The 17,983-nt window shown below is 47.8% G+C and overlaps 1 protein-coding gene across 2 annotated transcripts in view; it reads right to left on the bottom strand.

The window, feature by feature from the left end:
* Nucleotides 1-17,983, bottom strand: part of LOC141156828 (cytochrome P450 3A8-like) — a 459,870-nt gene that overhangs the window by 232,890 nt on the left and 208,997 nt on the right. The gene's annotated exons all lie outside the window — the stretch shown is intronic.

Raw genomic sequence — 17,983 nt, 5'->3', positions numbered from 1 at the left:
TTGAGTTGGAGTCGGCAGGAAGTGGGAAGGGCTTGGATATGTGGTTTAAAGGAGAGGTTAGAGTCCAGGATTGCCCCGAGGTAGCGGGCTTGCGACACTGGGGAGAGTGGGCAGCCATTGACTTTGATGGATAGGTCAATTGGGGGGGGGTTAAGTGAGACGGTGAAAACATGATGAATATAGTTTTGACTATGATAAGTATAAGAAATCTGTCAGAGAAGAAGGATGAAATAGCGGACAGACATTGTGGGATTTTGGTTAGTAGGGAGGAGATATCGGGTTCAGAGAGGTAGATCTGTGTGTCATCAGCATAGAGGTGATACTGAAAGTCATGGGACTCTGGGACTCTATGAGCTGCCCCAGGCCGAAGGTGTAGATGGAGAAGAGCAGGGGTCCTAGGACTGAACCCTGGGGGACACAGACAGATAGGGGGCGAGATGAGGAGGTTTTGTGTGAGTGGGAGACACTGAATGTCCTGTCAGTTAGGTATGAAGCGATCCAAGATAAGGCCAAGTCTTTCATGCTAAGAGATGAGAGAGTCTGTAGTAAGAGGGAATGGTCGACTGTGTAAAAGGCAGATGACAGGTCCAGGAGGAGGAGGACAGAGAGAGTAGTGTCACTTGATTTGGCAGTAAGTAGGTCATTGGTGACTTTAGTCAGAGCAGTTTCAGTGGAGTGGTGTCGTTGGAAGCCAGATTGGGGGCGGTCAAAGAGTGAGCAGGAAGAGAGGTGGGAGAACAGTTCAAAGTGCACATGTTGTTTCAGTAGTTTTGAGGCATAGGGGAGAAGTGATATGGGGCGATAGTTAGACAGAGAGGATGGGTCAAGGGATGGCTTTTTGAGAATGGGTGTGATCAAAGCATGTTGGAAGCATGAGGGGAAGACATCAGTTGTTAGTGACAGGTTGAAAAGGTGGATTAGGGTTGGGATGAGGATAGTGGTAAGGTTAGGGATGAGGTGGGACGGGATTGGGTCAAGTTCGCAGGTGGTGAGGTGTGATTTGGAGAGTAAAGAGGAGAGTTGATCTTCCGTAATGGTGGAGAAGCTGGTTTTGGAGGAGGAGGATTTAGTAGGTGTGAGGAGGGGCTGTGGGGACTTTAGGCAAAAGCTTTGTCTGATGTTATCAATCTTCTGCTTGAAAAATGTGGCAAAGTTTCAGCTGAGATGAGAGGAGAGGGAGGAGGCACTGGGGGACGGAGGAGAGAATTTAAAGTTTTGAATAGCTGTTTAGGGTTGTGAGTTACATGCTAGTTGGTTGGCCAATGACAGCTAATACGATTGTTCTGTGCACAAAGGATATCATTGTTCTCGGTAGCCCACGTCCCATTTACACAAGACAATGTGAAGCCAAGAACTATAATTTTTAAACAGGCTAAAACATAATCACACCTGACAAACAAGTGTCTTGCTGGCCTGTTTAGATGGCTTGACAGTTGAAAACCCAATTATTTACCCATCTAAAAGCAGCATTAGGCCTTGTCCACATCATGTTAAGAGCTACAGGTAGTGTGAATGGCAGAAAAGGCTCACCACAAATGACAGTCTTAATGAATCGGGCCCTCAGTGTATCTGTATGGTTCATTAAGCTGGCAAAAGCCCAAAAATGTCCTTTTGTCATTCATCAAGTTAATATATGTTAGCACAGGAGCAGAAAAAAGCATGGCATATAAAAATTAAATTTGGCATACTCACTGTCCTGGCTTCTAGTGATGAGCTAATGTGCTCGCCACTGCTCAATAGTCGATTGAGCATCGGGTGCTCGGGGACGCTTATTACTCGATCGAGTATCGCGGGTGCTCAAGTGCCATGTTCGAATTCCCGCCCCACATGTTTTGCTGCTGTTAGATAACGAGTGAATATGCAGGGATTACCTGCCATGCACGATAATGCCATAGCCATGTTGGCTACTGGCATTACTGTGAATGGTCAGCTGCATCGCATCATTGGGTCTTATATAAGACCCGGTGAGGCAATCCTCGGCACACTCTCCTCTGGAAGCAGTTCAGAGAGAGTTGATCTAGGAGGGAGAGTTTAGATTAGAGCAGGCATATAGGTAGTGTTTAATTGCTATTGTATACCGCTGCTGCACCATTAAAACAAAAGTCCTTTTCTGTCCCACATACTGTCCTTTCTCTAGTAAAACTGCTGTTACCTGCATTCAATGTAGGGATAGTTGGTGCAGGAGGGATAGTTTTGGATTAGAGGCATATATGCAGGGTTTATTGCCTTACAGTATTTCTATAGGTACATATACTGCTGCTGCTGCAGCCTAAAAACAGAAGTCCTTTTCAGGGCTACATATTTTCTTTTCCCTATTAATACAAGAAAGTTTGCAGGCACATATTATATACCTGTGCGGTAAGGGACAGGGAAGTGGACGTGTTGCATAGGGTGCACGCAGAGGCCAAGACCATGGGCCAGGTGAAACTGTCTGCTGCAGGAGCACAACAAACATGCTCATCCATGAGACCTAGCTTCTAGTGATGAGCGAACGTGCTTGGATAAGGGGTTATCCGAGCACGCTCGAGTGCTAACAAAGTATCTTCGGCGTGCTCAGAAAATAGGTTTGAGCTGCTGCAGTTGCATGTCTCATGGCTGTTCGACAGCCGCAATACATGCATGAATTGCCTGTTTGTTGGTCGAACATCCGCAAAACATGAAGCTGCGGCGACTCAAACCTATTTTTCGAGCATGCCAAAGATACTCGGTTAGCAAACGAGCATGCTCGGTTAACCACTTATCCGAAACGTTCTCTCATCACTACAAGCTACCTGTCCCACTTTGCAGGGGGCATGGGACACCAAGTGATCTTAAACTTGGTTATTCCGAGGAGCTCTTTACATTTCTATTTATTGATTCTGGCCTCTCACCCTACACGTTTCAAGAGGGACATGAGGAGACCATTGTGTGACATGCAGAATTAGTGCTGTTGCTTCAAAAGCATCCAGCAACTGTTACAAATAACACAAGCACAGGAGACAGGAAGTGTTGTGCTTCAGAAGCATCCAGCAACTAGAGAGGTTAACACAGTCACAGGAGTGTTTTAGCAGAGCCCCAGGGGGATTGTGGGGAACTTGTTATTGTAGTCTGGCTGAAGCCCAAGAGAAAGGTGGTGTGTTATCTGGATCTGACAGAAGGCAACTGAACAGGGTTCTTATCAGGAGAGAAACTAAACACAGGTCAGATAAACTCCCTGAACTAACAGTGCAGAGTATTATTGGGCAGGAAGATAAGGACTGGAAGGAATTGTGTCACTCATCAAACCCTCCCCCCTCCATCTCCATGCAGGATAAAGAATGCTGTGTACTATTGTATCCTTGTGAAGGAAAAGCCTGTGGTTGTGTATGCATAGAAGTGTGCTGCTAAGAGATATAATCTATGCTGAATTATGCTACTGAAGAGACTGTAATACTGAGCCTTGTGAAGAAACTACTGTATTGTTACTGGAGCCAGTTGCTCAAGAAACTCAGACTGTACTGTAATGAAGATTGTTGCTGTAATATCCCTGAATTGCACCGGCCGTGCTTCAGATTAAATTCCACTGTTAAACTGTTGAAAAAGACTCTTGTCAGATGTGTCTGGTCAGCAATTAAATCTATCATGTGCCTGAGAGAAGCTGCAGCCTATGGTTGCCCTGAGTAATGGTTCCCCCAGGATTCCAAAAAATTCATGAAACCCGTCTCTCCCTATCTGAACCTAGCTGCGTGTGTGTAACAATTGTATTATGTATTGATGCCCAAATATTTGAGCAGCCACAATCAGAAGAATATGACGGTGAGGAATGGCAATTAGTGTCTTAAAAGGTAGATAATGAGACACAGTGTATGAGGCCCTCATTTATGTCTAATACAGGGTGTATCGGAGTCCCTCTTCCTTCTAATTTTAGGCAGTTCTTTTATTGTTCGCATAGGCTTTGTGAGTTTCAGAGTCCCTCCATCATAAATTAAACAAGATGTGTCTGACCATACCACACACACCACATGCCCAGATAAGAAAGTAAAATGTTAAAATTACATTTACCGGTGGGTGTAGTTTTATTTCCCCCTCTACTATGTTATCTACTGAAGAGGGGGGAAATGCGGTGAGAGATGTCCCGGCTATTAAGGAGTGGAGGAGGTGCTTTTTTACCTTTTTTTAATTTTGCCTTACAAGTCATTATACAGGAAAGAATGTTTTTTAACATTTTTTACTGTAAAATCCATTTTATCTTCGGTTCTGTATGTTTTACTGTCAGTCTGTAAAAGTGGAGTAATACTGTGACAACACTGTTCCCAGCAGCGACCTGTGAGCCAGTGATGCATCCAGGAGTCTTCCCCATGCTGTTTCCATTCCATTTGAGCTCTGTTTCCATCCATTTCAGCGATTTTCCTGCTTCCCCTGCTCTCCTGTAAGGGTCTTAATAATAATAATAATAATAATAATCTTTGTATTTATATAGCGCCAACATATTCCACAGGGCATTACAATTCAGACAATTTACAGACATTATGGGCACTGTCCCCATTGGGGCTCACAGGGTCTTCTGGAAAAACACTTGAGTTTCGCATTGGCTTCCATTATACTCGTTACTTGAGTCGAGCACCTCAGAACTTCCGACCTGCTCGATTTGAGTACCCAGCACTAGAAATGAGCGAATGTTTCAATATTCAGTTCGGATTACAATCGCCAAATTTGCAATATTCGCCGATTTATTCGTCGAATGTTCGTCGAACGTTACCAAACGCCATAGGATTCAATGGGGGGCAAAAAAACGCATACACAACACCTTCAAAAGCTGCTAAAACACATCAAATTAGGGGTAGACATCTGGAAAGTGCCATCAACTGACCCAGAGTACAAGTACTATAATTATTATTACTATTACAGCGACATTTATTCCGTGGCGCTTTACATGTCAAAAGGGGTCACCGACTGGTACAAGAGGAGAGAGGACCCTGCCCGCGAGGGCGCACAAACAATCTACAAGGGATGGGTGAGGGTACATTAGGTCAGGGTACAGCTAGTTATGCAGCGGTATGCTGGAGCGAGGCTTACCACATATTGTATGCTTGTCACAAGAAGTGTGTCTTCAGCTTCCTTTTCAAGGTTTCCACGGTAGGCGACAGTCTGATGTGTTGGGGTACAGCTTTATCACAGTAGGGGAGATGCACGGGACAGATCTGCTGAGAGCCTAAATCACGGTAAGCTTCCAGGAGCTCACAACTGAGCAGATTAACTCCTGCATCGATTAATATGAAGGCGAAAGGCTTCTTTATAATGACTGCAGGAGTCGGAGGAATCAGACGCTGCGGTCTTCTGGCTCCTCTCTGTCATGGTAAACCCGTGACACCTTGCAAGCTTCAACACAATGTTCACAAGGTAGACAGCTGCGGTGGTCGGTCTCCTAGACAACGAGCTAACTCCTTTATGGTGATAGAGGACAACATCTGCAAGTAGTTTGTATGTTCTCCCCGTGTTTGCGGGGGTTTCTTCCAGGTTCTTCGGTTACCTCCTCAGTAAAAAAGCAGCCATACAGGAGTGTTCACAGTTCAAAAAATTAGGGCCTGACACCACCATTTCCGTGGCCAATTGATTGTAGATGGTGGATTTCCACCTCTTAGCTTTGTCATGTGTGGGAGGAAACAATCTTTTATGTGACAACAACTGTGGGACTGAGAGCTGGCTGCAGTGCTGAGAGAAGGCGGAGTACGGTGAAACTGACAAACTGCTGGACCGTGAGTGAGGTGCAGGGGGACATGTTACGGTGGATTGAGAAAGATGTAGTGTGCACGGTGAAACATACACTGCAGGCATGTCCGCTTTCGGTACAGCTGACGGGCTCTCACTCAGCCTGACTGCAGCGGTTCTGCGGTGGGAGACCTGCGTGCCAGTACTTGGCAGAGTAACAGATGAGGATGAAGAAACAGCGGATGTGGTTGATGGGGCAGTTGATGGTTGTTAAGGTCCGCTGATCCGCATTTTATCGCAGTGAGATTGCCAGAGTAACGCATGTTGATTGCTTATGTGAAGGTTCATGCATTTCCCACAGTGCTTTTACCAGGAGTCCATCTAGCTGGCACTGTATAAGGCATCTTTCACCGATTAGGCTGATGAGGCTATCTTTACTGACCAAGGAATCCTCCTCCCAGGAGTACATCATTTGATCTCCACACTGGGCATTAAGTAACTGATGCCCCTGTCTCTCTTGCAGCTGTTGTAGACGGGAACACATTTGAGGATAGTACTGACGCAGCCGTTTTATCTCATGTGCCATTCTGGGGTTTGGTGAGATTTGGATTTGCTTCTGGGGCCTCCTCTGTGTCGCGGTTACCAGTCGCCCCGCACTGGCAACCTCCTGTCTTTTAACCCCAAACGACCGTGACCATTGGCATTCTTTGTCATAATGTCTTTCCTCACCACATCTTAGACAGTGGACACACACCGTACTATGATTTGATGAATGGCACGCTTCACAAGCCGGGTATCTTCTGTTTTGGAACCCACTCCTGGGTCTGAGGGATACAGGTTCTGGCCTGGAACGAATCAACTTTTTCACCTCAATTAACTCAGCTCGCAGTTCTCCTATTACTTCCTCCCAGTCAGCGCTGGCGGTCCTCTATTTTGTTGGTGCTTTAAGGTTCCCTCTCGGAGGTGGCACTGGAGGGTCTCCATGATGATCTTCGGACTGGCCACCAGGGTTCTCCAACTTCAGCTGACTCATTTTGGTGATTTTAGGAGCAGAGCCTTTCTTTAACTTTTGTTCACTCTCTGACTCCAAACTAGCTGCCTCATTCATTTTTTCAATTAGGACTTCATCCAGAATGCCAGGATCTTCTAGATACTGTTTCAGCTGCAACTTGATGTCTTTGCTGATTAACCCCATTCCCAATGATCTCAAGAACTTCTTCTGGACTAGTCCAGCATCAAACCTCTCCTCCGCTTCTACATCTCTGGATGCAAACAACAGTCTGCCCTTCAGTTCAATTGCTCTGAACAAGAAACTTTGGGGTGATTGATTCGTTATTTTTCTGTGAGAGGTTAATGAGTCGGTGGAACAATTCTGAAGTACTCTTTTCTTTATAGTGCCCTTTTAAAATCATCTTCAGCTGTTGCAAGGTCAATTGACTCTTCATTTCTAGCATACTACAGAGGTTCAATCCTGGGCTGATCACTTTCATCACCCCCTCAACGATCTCATCTGGCTGGTAGCTTTTCTGTAAGCCTGCATCGATCTGGTGCAACAAGTTCATATAAGACAGTTTCTCTTTCTGTTCACACTCTCCAATCTGTCCCAGGATCTTGAATTCTTTCCTTATGGTGATTTGTGGTGACACGCCCCCAGGGCCGTGTGGTACTCGGCAGCCGGGCCTCTGGTTGCTGGGGGATATCACGGTAGCTGGCCCGGTCCGTGACCCAGGGCGGTCAGTAAAAAGGGGGATTATTTATAGGGGATTTGTAAAGTTCGTGACGCCACCTGTGGATTGCGGCTAAAGGGTGCCGCCGCTGCGGAGCAGTCCTCTGGAGCTGGTGTTACGGCAGCAGGGGTGGTGTGGCTCCCCACAGGTAGAGCTTGCTCCAGGGCAGTGTAAAGCGGTTTAGGTTGCGCTGGGCGTTGTAGTGCCGGGAGGGAGAGATGGCGCAGATGAAAGAAGGGACGGAGGCAGTGCGGTGCAGTCATCCGAGTTTTTACTCACAGTTCTTATGACAGTTCCACTGGTGCACTGTACAGTTGTCGGCCTCCCACGTCGTGCTGCGTTCACCAGGCGGAGGTTCAGCACTTCCTCAGGCAGATCAGGAGTACCTGGCAGAGCCCCACTTTCTTGTGTTCCTAGCTAGACCATCTTCACGCTGGGTCTTTCTCCCTCCTGCCCTGCGCTTCCCACTCTCAATCCCGCTCGGGTGCTCTGAAGTCCCTCCTGTCTCGTCGGAGTTCCCGGACTTGCTTGACCCTCACGGGGATTAGAATGAGGCTTCGGCAACTGACTATATAAGCCAGAAGCCTCCGGTTTTCCCAACCGAGACGTAGAGTAGCACGGCTGGACCAGGGGCCGGTCCCCTTCCTGCGGCCTACGATCCCTCTGTCTTCTGACAGATGCGGGGCGTACGGGTGCGTCCTGCACTCGCCGTAGCCCCTAGGATCCCTTCTTAGAATGGATCCTACTCCTCTGCTCCCCTCCTGGGCCTCTAGGACAGGGCCCTACTTGTGGAGCAGAGAACCTAAAGAGACTCTGCTCCCTGACTGTCTTCACACTCTCCTCTTACTGAGCTGCCACCCTAAGATAGCTTCACTTTTTATATCTCACTCTATAGTGCTCCCTCAAACTGCTTCCTCCACCCACACCCACTACTGGTTCCCCCTACCTCTGGGTTCCCCCCACTCCAGCCAGGGTCAGGGCTCAGCAGCTGCGCTCATGCATGTTGCCCCTCCAGCCGGCCTGGAGCAGTGTAGTGTTGGATGCAGGTGTTGGGGTTCCGGGCAGCACTCCCTCCTTACCTGAGAGAAGGAGACTCCACACCTCTGGGTGAGGTGCAGCACGTCTGTGGTGACTGAACCCTCAGGGGCGCCACAGTGGTGTTATAGAGGACTGTCTCCCTGATTTATCTAACCCGAGCAGGTTAAAGGTTTTGTCTGAGTCTATCACCCGTTCAGAAGTTTTGGTCGATTCCTGCAGGGCTGTTGTTAGGTCTTTGAGTTGTTCTTTCAATTCCTGTAGTTCAGTCTGCGGACGGAGATTCCCGCTTTTGGTAATTGGTGCCACCCCTCCATCCACCAACTTCAACCTGGTTAGATACTGTGTTAGCTCCTGGAGGAACGTCCCCATGACGTCTTCAGCTTCTTTCTCCCCCAGCTCATCCATTTTTGCATTAATGGCAGCTAACAGTTGTTTGCGGTTGTGTGCTTTAGAAATCTGTTCTTCTGACATCTTTATATGTTCTGCTACTGTTCTCAATTCTTCACAGGTTAACTGAAGAAACAGCTCACTAATTCTGTCCATTTGTATTACCACATCCATTGCTGCTAGTGAGTTTTCTTTAGGGCTGGTCCCCTTTAACTGGTGTAGCAGAGTTGAGTTGAGGTGCTGTGCTGCTGTGTTTTCCAGACACTTTTCCTCTTCTCCCTCTACACGCTATTTTCCGCTCAGGATTGCCTGCCATGCACTGTAATGCCGTAGCCATGTTGGTTGTGGGCATTACAGTGATTGGCTGGCCGCACAGCGTCATCAGGTCTATATCAGACTTGGCGCTGCCATGCTCATCACAGTCACTCCGGATCAGACAGTGTAGGGAGAGCTGCTGCTGTGTCAGGGAGAGAATTGATCGTGTATTAGGTAGTGTAGGGAGAAAAACCGTACATTACACATATCCATCTTAACAAACAGTCCTTCTGAGGACTAATCCATCTGCAGAGATATCAGGCAGGCAGGGTGTATAGGCAGACGGTGTATATAGCAGACTCCAGTGCATATAGCACAATAGGCTCCATTCCAGTTCTGTCTGCTGCTGCTGTTAGATATTTCTGGAAATAGGCCCAGGTCTCAGGGGCCAGGAATAATTTTTTTTGCATCTTAATCCTCATTATTTGCTTAAAAAGCAATCCAGAGAACACGATTTTTCTGCGCCATTTGCTTGTTGGCACTGCAGAATACAGCCAGGTCCTTTCCATATTACAGCGCTAAAAATCCATCTATTTAAAACTGTGTTTTCTCCGTCACACGGATCACATATACGTTTTCAGAAAATAATGCCATTTCTGGCCTCCATTAAAACATTTTTTCAGTGTGTCAGCAAAGTTTTTGACACTGGTTTGCTGTTCAAAACAGTTACCTACAGGCCAGGTATTTAAAACTTTGTTTTCTCCGTCACACGGATTACATATATGTTTTCCGAAAATACTGCCATTTCTGGCCTCCATTAAAAAAAAATTTCAGTGTGTCAGCAAAGTTTTTGACACTAGTTTGCTGTTCAAAACAGTTACCTACAGGCCAGGTATTTAAAACTGTGTTTTCTCCGTCACAAGTATTACATATACGTTTTCAGAAAATACTGCCATTTCTGGCCTCCATTAAAAAATGTTTTCAGTGTGTCAGTGAAGCAATTGACACCAGATTGCTGTTCAAAATAGTTACCTACAGGCCAGGTATTTAAAACTCTGTTTTCTCCGTCGCACAGCTCCCATATACGTTGTCAGAAAATACTGCCATTTCTGGCCTCCATTAAAAAATGTTTTCAGTGTGTCAGTGAAGCAATTCACAGCAGTTTGCTGGTCAATCTACTTACCTACAGGCCAGGTATTTAAAACTCTGTTTTCTCCGTCACATGGATCACATATAAATTCGCTCCAAACTCATTCATTTGTAGTGAGCGCGGAAGATACTGTCCTCCATTTAAAATGGGCAAGGCACGTGGCAAGGGACGGGGAACTGGACGTGATGGTGATGGTGCATGCAGAGGCCAAGGACAAGGCCGTGGGCAAGCCGAAATTGTGCCACAACAAACACCCACATCTTCTCGCCTGACCTTCCTGTCCCAATTTCTAGGGGAGCACACCACTATTGAACTCAGAACAGTGTCAAAAGGTTGTTGGTTGGATAGCGGATAGTGCTTCCAGTCACTTAGCCACCACCACCACCACCCTGTCTTCCACACGGTCAAGTCTCAGTAGCCGTGAGTCTGGACCGCATATTCCTCAACCTGATCCTCCTTCCTCCCACCATGCCGAGTACCCAGAGACAACTAATCCCACACTTGGACACTCTGAAGAGCTCTTCACTTTTCCATTTATAGATTCGGGCCTTTCGCCCGGTCCACTTGAAGCGGGGCAAGAGGAGATCGCGTGTAGCGATGCCCAAATATTTGAGCAGCCACGGTCACATGAAGGCGACGGTGGGAAAGTGTCACAAGAGGTGGACGATGATGAGACACAATTGCCAGAAAGTCAGGGTGCGGAAGTGGAAAACAAGGTGGTGGATAATATAGTAACTGACCCAACCTGGCAGGAGGACATGCAGAGCGAGGATAGCAGCACACAGGGGGAGGGAGGCAGAGCACCCCAACAGGCAAGCAGAAGCAGTGTGGTGGTCGCAGACAAAAGGCAGGCAACCGTTTCCCGTAACACCAACACGAATGAAGTTGCCAGTACAACTGTTAGGTCTTCCCGAGTCTGGTTGTTTTTTAAAGACTCTGCCGATAACCCCAAAAAGGCCATTTGCACCACCTGCCAGACCAGCATCAGCAGGTGTGGCAAAACGACCAGCCTGACCACCACCAGCATGATCAGGCACATGGCAGCAAAGCACCTGACTTTGTGGGCCGAACCCCAAGGTCCAGGAACAGTGTCTGCGGGTGGCAACATTGCTTCTTCCGCTGTTGTGCATGCAAGCCAATCCCCTGTCCATGGTGCATGCCTCCTGCCCTGCACCTGTCGTTGCACACTCTCAAGTAGAAGCATCAGGAAGCACGTCAATGAATGTCCTTGTCCCAGCGCAGCGTTCAGTTGTCCATACCCCAGTCCTTGGAAAGCAAGCTCAAATAAGCAGCCAACGCCCCACAGGCCACACTACTAAATTCTCACATTTCACGACTGCTTGCACTCGAAATGTTGCCTTTTAGGCTAATGGAGACGGAAGCATTCCGCAACCTGATGGCGGCGGCCATCCCTCGGGACTTGGTCCCCAGCCGCCACTATTTCTCCCGGTGTGCCGTCCCCACATTACACAAGCACGTGTCCCAAAACATTAGCCGTGCTCTCAACAACGCAGTTACCGGTAAAGTCCACCTAACCATGGACACGTGGACAAGTGCTTGTGGGCAGGGACGGTACATCTCGCTGACGGCACACTGGGTTAACATAGTGGAAGCCGGGACCCAGTCGGACCTTGGGACGGAACACGTCCTCCCGACGCCAAGGATTGCAGGCCCTAGGTCAATCAGGGTTGCCCCCATGGTCTACAGCTCCTGCACCTCATCCTCCTCAGCCTCCTCCTCCTCTTCAGCCTCCATCTCCGAAATGACCACATCAGTCACAAGCTGGAAGCACAGCAGCACTGCCTCGGCCAAGCGGCAACAGGCTGTGCTGAAGCTAATATGCTTAGGTGAAAAAACGCACAATGCTGAAGAGCTGAGGACAGCTGTGAAAGAGCAGGCAGATCTGTGGCTCACACAGCTGAACCTACAGCCAGGCATGGTCGTGTGTGACAATGGCCGGAACCTGGGGCGGCTCTGAGGCGAGGTGAGCTCACACACGTACCATGCCTGGCCCATGTGCTTAACCTCGTGGTTCAGCGGTTTCTCAAATCCTACCCGGAGCTGCTGGTTCTGCTTGTTAAAGCCGCCTGTGTGCCCATTTTAGAAAGTCAGCTACAGCTTCCGCCGCCCTTGCAGTGTTTCAGCAGCGTTTGCAGCTTCCGGCTCACAGACTTGTGTGTGATGTCCCCACACATTGGAACTCTACACTGCAGATGTTGGGAAGGATTTGTGAGCAGAAGAGGGCAGTTGTTGAGTACCAGCATCAACAAGGCCGTTGGTATTCAGTTCAGACTCCAAACATAAAACCTCAGGAGTGGACATGTATGTCAGACATATGTACCATCCTCCAAAACTTTGAGGACTCCACCAAGATGGTGAGCGGCGATGATGCCATAATTAGTGCCACCATCCCGCTTCTCTGTCTTCTGAAACGCTCTCTGCTCACAATCAAATAGGATGCATTGCAGGTGGAGCACGATGAGATGGAGCAAGGAACCATACAGGGTGATTACACACAGCCAAGCCTCATCTCATCCCAACGTGGATTGGGTGACAATGAGGAAGAGGAGGAGGAGGAGGAAGGACAGGAGCTAGTTTCATGCACTATAGACGGTACTACCTGCACAGCTGTCATACCATCTGTTCAGCGTGGATGGCCAGAGGACAGAGAGGAGGAGGAGGAGAGCATGGTCAGTCATCCTCTTGGTGAGGACACGGAAGTCTTGTCTGTTAGTAGTCTGGCACGCATGGCCGAGTTTATGTTACGCTGCCTTTCCTATGACCCTCGCGTTCTCAAAATTTTGGGTGACAGTCATTACTGGTTGGTGACACTTTTAGACCCACGCTACAAGGAGAACTTTATATCTCTTATTCCTGAGGCGGACAGATCTACAAAAATGGGGCAGTACCCGAAAGCCCTTGTTGCGGAACTATTAAAAAAATTCCCATCTGAAAACGCTGGCGGCAGAGTGCACACTTCGCTGGACAACCAAGGAGTACAGGCGAGAGAGACACAACTTCAATCCAGCAGAGGTAGGGGGACACTGTCAAATTTCTGGGAGAGTTTTCTCAGACCCTCCCATCGGACAGGCCCTGAGGCATGGGGTACTCTCACAAGGAGTGCAACGTTTGGGAATATGCTGAGGGAGTACCTTGCCGACCGTACCAACGTCCTCCGTGATTCCGCTGTGCCTTATAATTATTGGGTATCCAAGCTGGATACGTGGAATGAACTGGCTCTCTATGCCTTGGAGGTCCTGGACTGCCCTGCCGCCAGCGTTTTATCAGAGCGGGTTTTTAGTGCCGCTGGTGGAATTATAACTGATAAGCGCATCCGCCTGTCAACTGAAAATGCTGACAGGCTGACTCTTATAAAAATGGGCTGGATTGGGCCAGACTTCTCAACACCACCGAATGATAGCAGCGTAACATAAACTCCAATCCAGTGTCTTTTCTTGGGAGGTGTATTCCCATGCACCTTTTCACACCCACACATGGGTATACGCTTCCTGATTTTGTCTATTTGCTCTTGTCCTCCTCCTTCTCCTCATCCTCCACCACCATATCACCAGGGTGACCGTGGTACGTGATGCAAAACCACCTAATTTTTTTAAAGGGTGTTTATGATGCCCGTAAAAAAATTTTTTATACAGTATGTTCATGCATACCCGCCAGGGGTAAATGTTTGTCAGCCCATACACTTAGTGCATGGGCATTACAAGTATAGGAGGCCCACTCCTTTCTAATGGGAACATTTTTTTTTTAGGCCCTCCTCCACGTCTCTTCCAAGGGACATTGAAGTGCCTCCAAATTTTTGGCAGCCCTTGCATTCACTGCATAGGCCAACACTATGGGAGACTCTCTCCTTTCTAATGGGAATTTGTCGTTACTGTGGCCCTGCTCTGTGTGTTTTTAAATTCTTAGTGGGGTTTTTCCTAAAATTGGTCAACCGTTGGACTCACTGCATACCCTATAACTGTATAGCAGACTCTCTCCTTTCTAATGGGAACATGCCGTACCTTGTTACTGCGGCCCTGCTCTGTGTGTCTTTAAATTCTTAGTGGGGTTTTTCCTAAAATTGGCAGCCATTGGACTCACTGCATACCCTATAACTGTATAGCAGATCCTCTCCTTTCTAATGGGAACATGTCGTACCTTGTTACTGTGGCCCTGCTCAATGTGTCTTTAAATTCTTAGTGGGGTTTTTCCCAAATTTTGGCAGCCCTTGCAGTCACAGCATGGGCATTACTACTATAGGAGACCCGCTCCTTTATAATGGGAACATTTTTTTTACTGAGAGGCTCCTCTATGTCTCTTCAATGAGGTATTGGGTTGCGTCCAAATTTTTGGCAGCACTTGCAGTCACTGGATACGCAATAACATTATAGGAGACCCACTTGTTAATAATGGGAACAACAAAGCATAGCCGGCTGATGGCTCTCTAACAATAGCTAGGGCCGACTGCTGGCCTTTTAAGAATAGTAAGGGCCGTCTGATGTCCCTATAAAAATAGGCTTTATGACTTTCAGAGTCCCTCCATCATAAATAAAACAGGATGTGTCTGATGATGTGTCACACGCCACATTGCCAGATAAGCTTGTAAAATGTTAAAATGACATTTCCCGGTGAATGCATTTGTCTGAAAAAAAAACGTAAAAAAAACAAAACAATAGGATCTTTCTTTAGTATAAAAAACAGCGTCGCCAATTTAACAACAATGTAATCACATTGTTCAGCTCATGCACCTCCTCCTTCATCTCCGAAATGACCATATCAGTCACAAGCTGACAGCACTGCAGCACTGCTTTGGCCAAGCGGTAACAGGCTGTGCTGAAGATAACATGCTTAATGCTTAATCGACAAACCGCCCAGCGCTGCAGAGTTGTTGAAAGCTGTAACACAGCAGCCTGATCTGTGGCTCTCACCACTGAACATACAGCCAGGCATGGTCGTGTGTGACAATGGGCGGAACCTGGTGACGGAGAAATGACAGCCGGGGTAGATACGGTTTCACTCTATGCCAGTCCTTTCACCGAGCTAAAGAATATTGCTGTGGTGAAATACAACTCCCACTGAGAAGCTGTTTCAGATTGAAAAACATTGTGCCCACCAGAGGATTTGATTCTGAGGGCTAACCTTTCTCCCCCGCTCAAGAGCCCCATAGCAGCTGCAAAAGTTAGCGCTATCATGAACTCTCCTGAGCTAGAAGCCAAGGCACACCAGAAGATGCTCTGATGGGACCGTCCAACCCTGCCAAGAAGCAGTCCTGGCTAAGAAAAGTGTGTGGAAAGGTTCCCAGACACTCTGTGGCTGCTTTTTTACTGAGGAGGAAACACACGCAAACATGGGGATAACATACAAAGTCCTTGCAGATGTTGTCCTTGCTGGGATTTGAACCCAGGATCCCAGCGCTGCAAGGCTTCAGTGCTAACCACTGATCCAATGTGCTGCCGTTCACCCTCTAATATCTAACAGGCTGGAGAAACTTGCAACTACTGCCACTCTATCTTCAGCTCCTTTGTGAGAAAATGTAATTGGGCAGCCACTCAGTCTACCAAATAAAATTCCTGAGAAGGAAATTGGGGATGGCTTCGCTACTGGTATTGGGGGCAGTGCTAATACCATGGCGTCATACCATAGTTTGCTGGAAATATTCCAGGCTGGTAGGAGGCAAGCAAATTCTCACAGAAAAGTACCAGCAGTAATGTTCAGGGACCCGCGCTTGTAGAAGACGGAGACAACACCGGGAGAAGTATGGACACCCGGCCTCCGCCAGCATGAGGTTGTGAAAAGCTTCAGCCTCCACGAGCTTAGAAGGCCATATTTCAAGTGCAAAAAGCTGCTCAGAAATCTGGCAGTTTAGTGTTGCAGCCTGTGGGTGGGTGGCTGGCTGCATACTTGCACTTGCATTCCAAGTAACAGAAAACTAAGCAGATGGTGGCCTCTATCATCATCATGGCCTCACCTCGGCACTATGAACTCTCCTGAAGGAGAAGCCAGGGCCCGCCGGAGGAGTCTCCGGTTCTCTGGTGAGCCCGTCCAACCCTGCAGAAAAGCAGCCCTGGCTAAGTGTCGGGGAAGGTTCCTGGACACTCTATGGCTGCTTCTTTAATGTGGATCGGTCATGCTTATGCATGTTATTTCTCAAACTGCATTACAGATCAGGCCATTGTCCAACTCTGTATTCAAGAAATTAAATGAGCAAAGAAAGATGTGTGTGTGTCAAAGCACCACCGACAAGGGCGAGTTGATGTTGGACGGGCTGCCATTGCTTCTGCAACAAGCTGCATTAGAGGACTTCCTGTGAGAAATGACATGCAGGCTAGATAGGGTTTCCCTGTATGCCAGTCCTTTCACCGAGCTAAATACAACTGTCAGGAAAAAAAGTTGTGGACTGGCTCCATACCGTCCCTGGCCACATTCACCTGTCCATGTGTTTGTGGTTAGGCAGTCCTTCCCAGTAAGTGCACTGGGGAGGGCACGGGTAATGTTGTGGGACCCGTGCTGGTAAAAGGCGGAGGCGATACTGGGAAATATAGTGGCGGCTGGGGATCGCCGGCATGAGGTTATGAAAAGCTTCCGCCTCCACGAGCCTAAGAGGCCACATTTCAAGTGCAAGCAGCGGTCAAAAATTTGGCAGTATAGTATTGCAGCCTGTGGGGGGTGGGTGGGTGGCTGGCTGCCTGCTTACTTGCGCTTGCATTCCAAGGAATGGGGTAGGGACAACTGAATGCTGCAGTGGGACAAGGACGTGAACGGTGATTGTTGCAAGTCTGCAACGACAGGTTCATGGCGGGATGCATCTTCACATGCGCCAAGGATCACTTATGATGGGCACACTTTTAGGCAGTGACCTGGGAGTCAGAGATGCTTCCAGAGGTCTTCCCCATGCTGTTCCCATGACTTTTCAGCACTGTATGCATGTGTCTGATGATGTGTCACATACCACATGGCCAGATAAGGTTGTAAAATGTTAAAATGAAATTTCCTGGTGAATGCATTTGTCTTGGTTGAAAGCAATGCAAAATTGCAAAAACGCATCAAAAACGTGTGAACATAGCCCAAGGTGTGGAGGAGTATTTTTGTTTTTGGTTATTTATTTTGCTTTATATACATTGTACATGTCATGGAAAGGATGTTCCTTAACATATTTCTCAGGAAAATCCATTTTGGTTTCATTTTGGTATGTTTTATTGTGAGTCTGTAAAAGTTGCGTAATACCTCTGACAACGTTGTTGACAGAAGTGACCTGGGAGTCAGAAATGCTTCCAGGGGTCTTCCCCATGCTGTCCCCATGTAATTTGAGAACTGTTCCCATCGATATGGGCAATTTTTGAGCCCTCTGCAGACCGCCGGGGGGAGCCGCCTGAAAAATGCTCGAATTTCCCATAGACTTACATTGGGCTCGTTACACCCAAGTATTCCAATTTTCTCGACCCGAGCAACGAGTACCCAAGCATTGTAGTGCTCGCTCATCACTAGTGCACAGCATTCTTTATCCTGCATGGAGATGGTGGGGAGGGGGGTTTGATGAGGGAGATGATCCCTGTGACACATTTCATTCAAGTACTTATCTTCCTGCCCGATAATACTCTACACTGTTAGTTCAGAGATTTTATCTGACCTGAGTTTAGTTTCTCTCCTGATCTGAATCCTGTTCAGTTGCCTTCTGTCAGATACAAATAACAAACCACCTTTCTCTAAGGCTCCAGCCAGAACAGTAAACAACTTCCCCACAATTCCCCTGGGGCTCTGCTAA

The sequence above is a fragment of the Phyllobates terribilis genome, unplaced genomic scaffold, assembly GCF_046119375.1.
Source record: "Phyllobates terribilis strain yellow unplaced genomic scaffold, ASM4611937v1 Scaffold_1__5_contigs__length_1240528914, whole genome shotgun sequence".
NCBI classification, from domain to species: Eukaryota; Metazoa; Chordata; class Amphibia; order Anura; family Dendrobatidae; genus Phyllobates; species Phyllobates terribilis.
The sequence above is the reverse complement of the archived record's forward strand: the minus strand, read 5'-3'. Positions and strand labels throughout refer to the sequence as shown.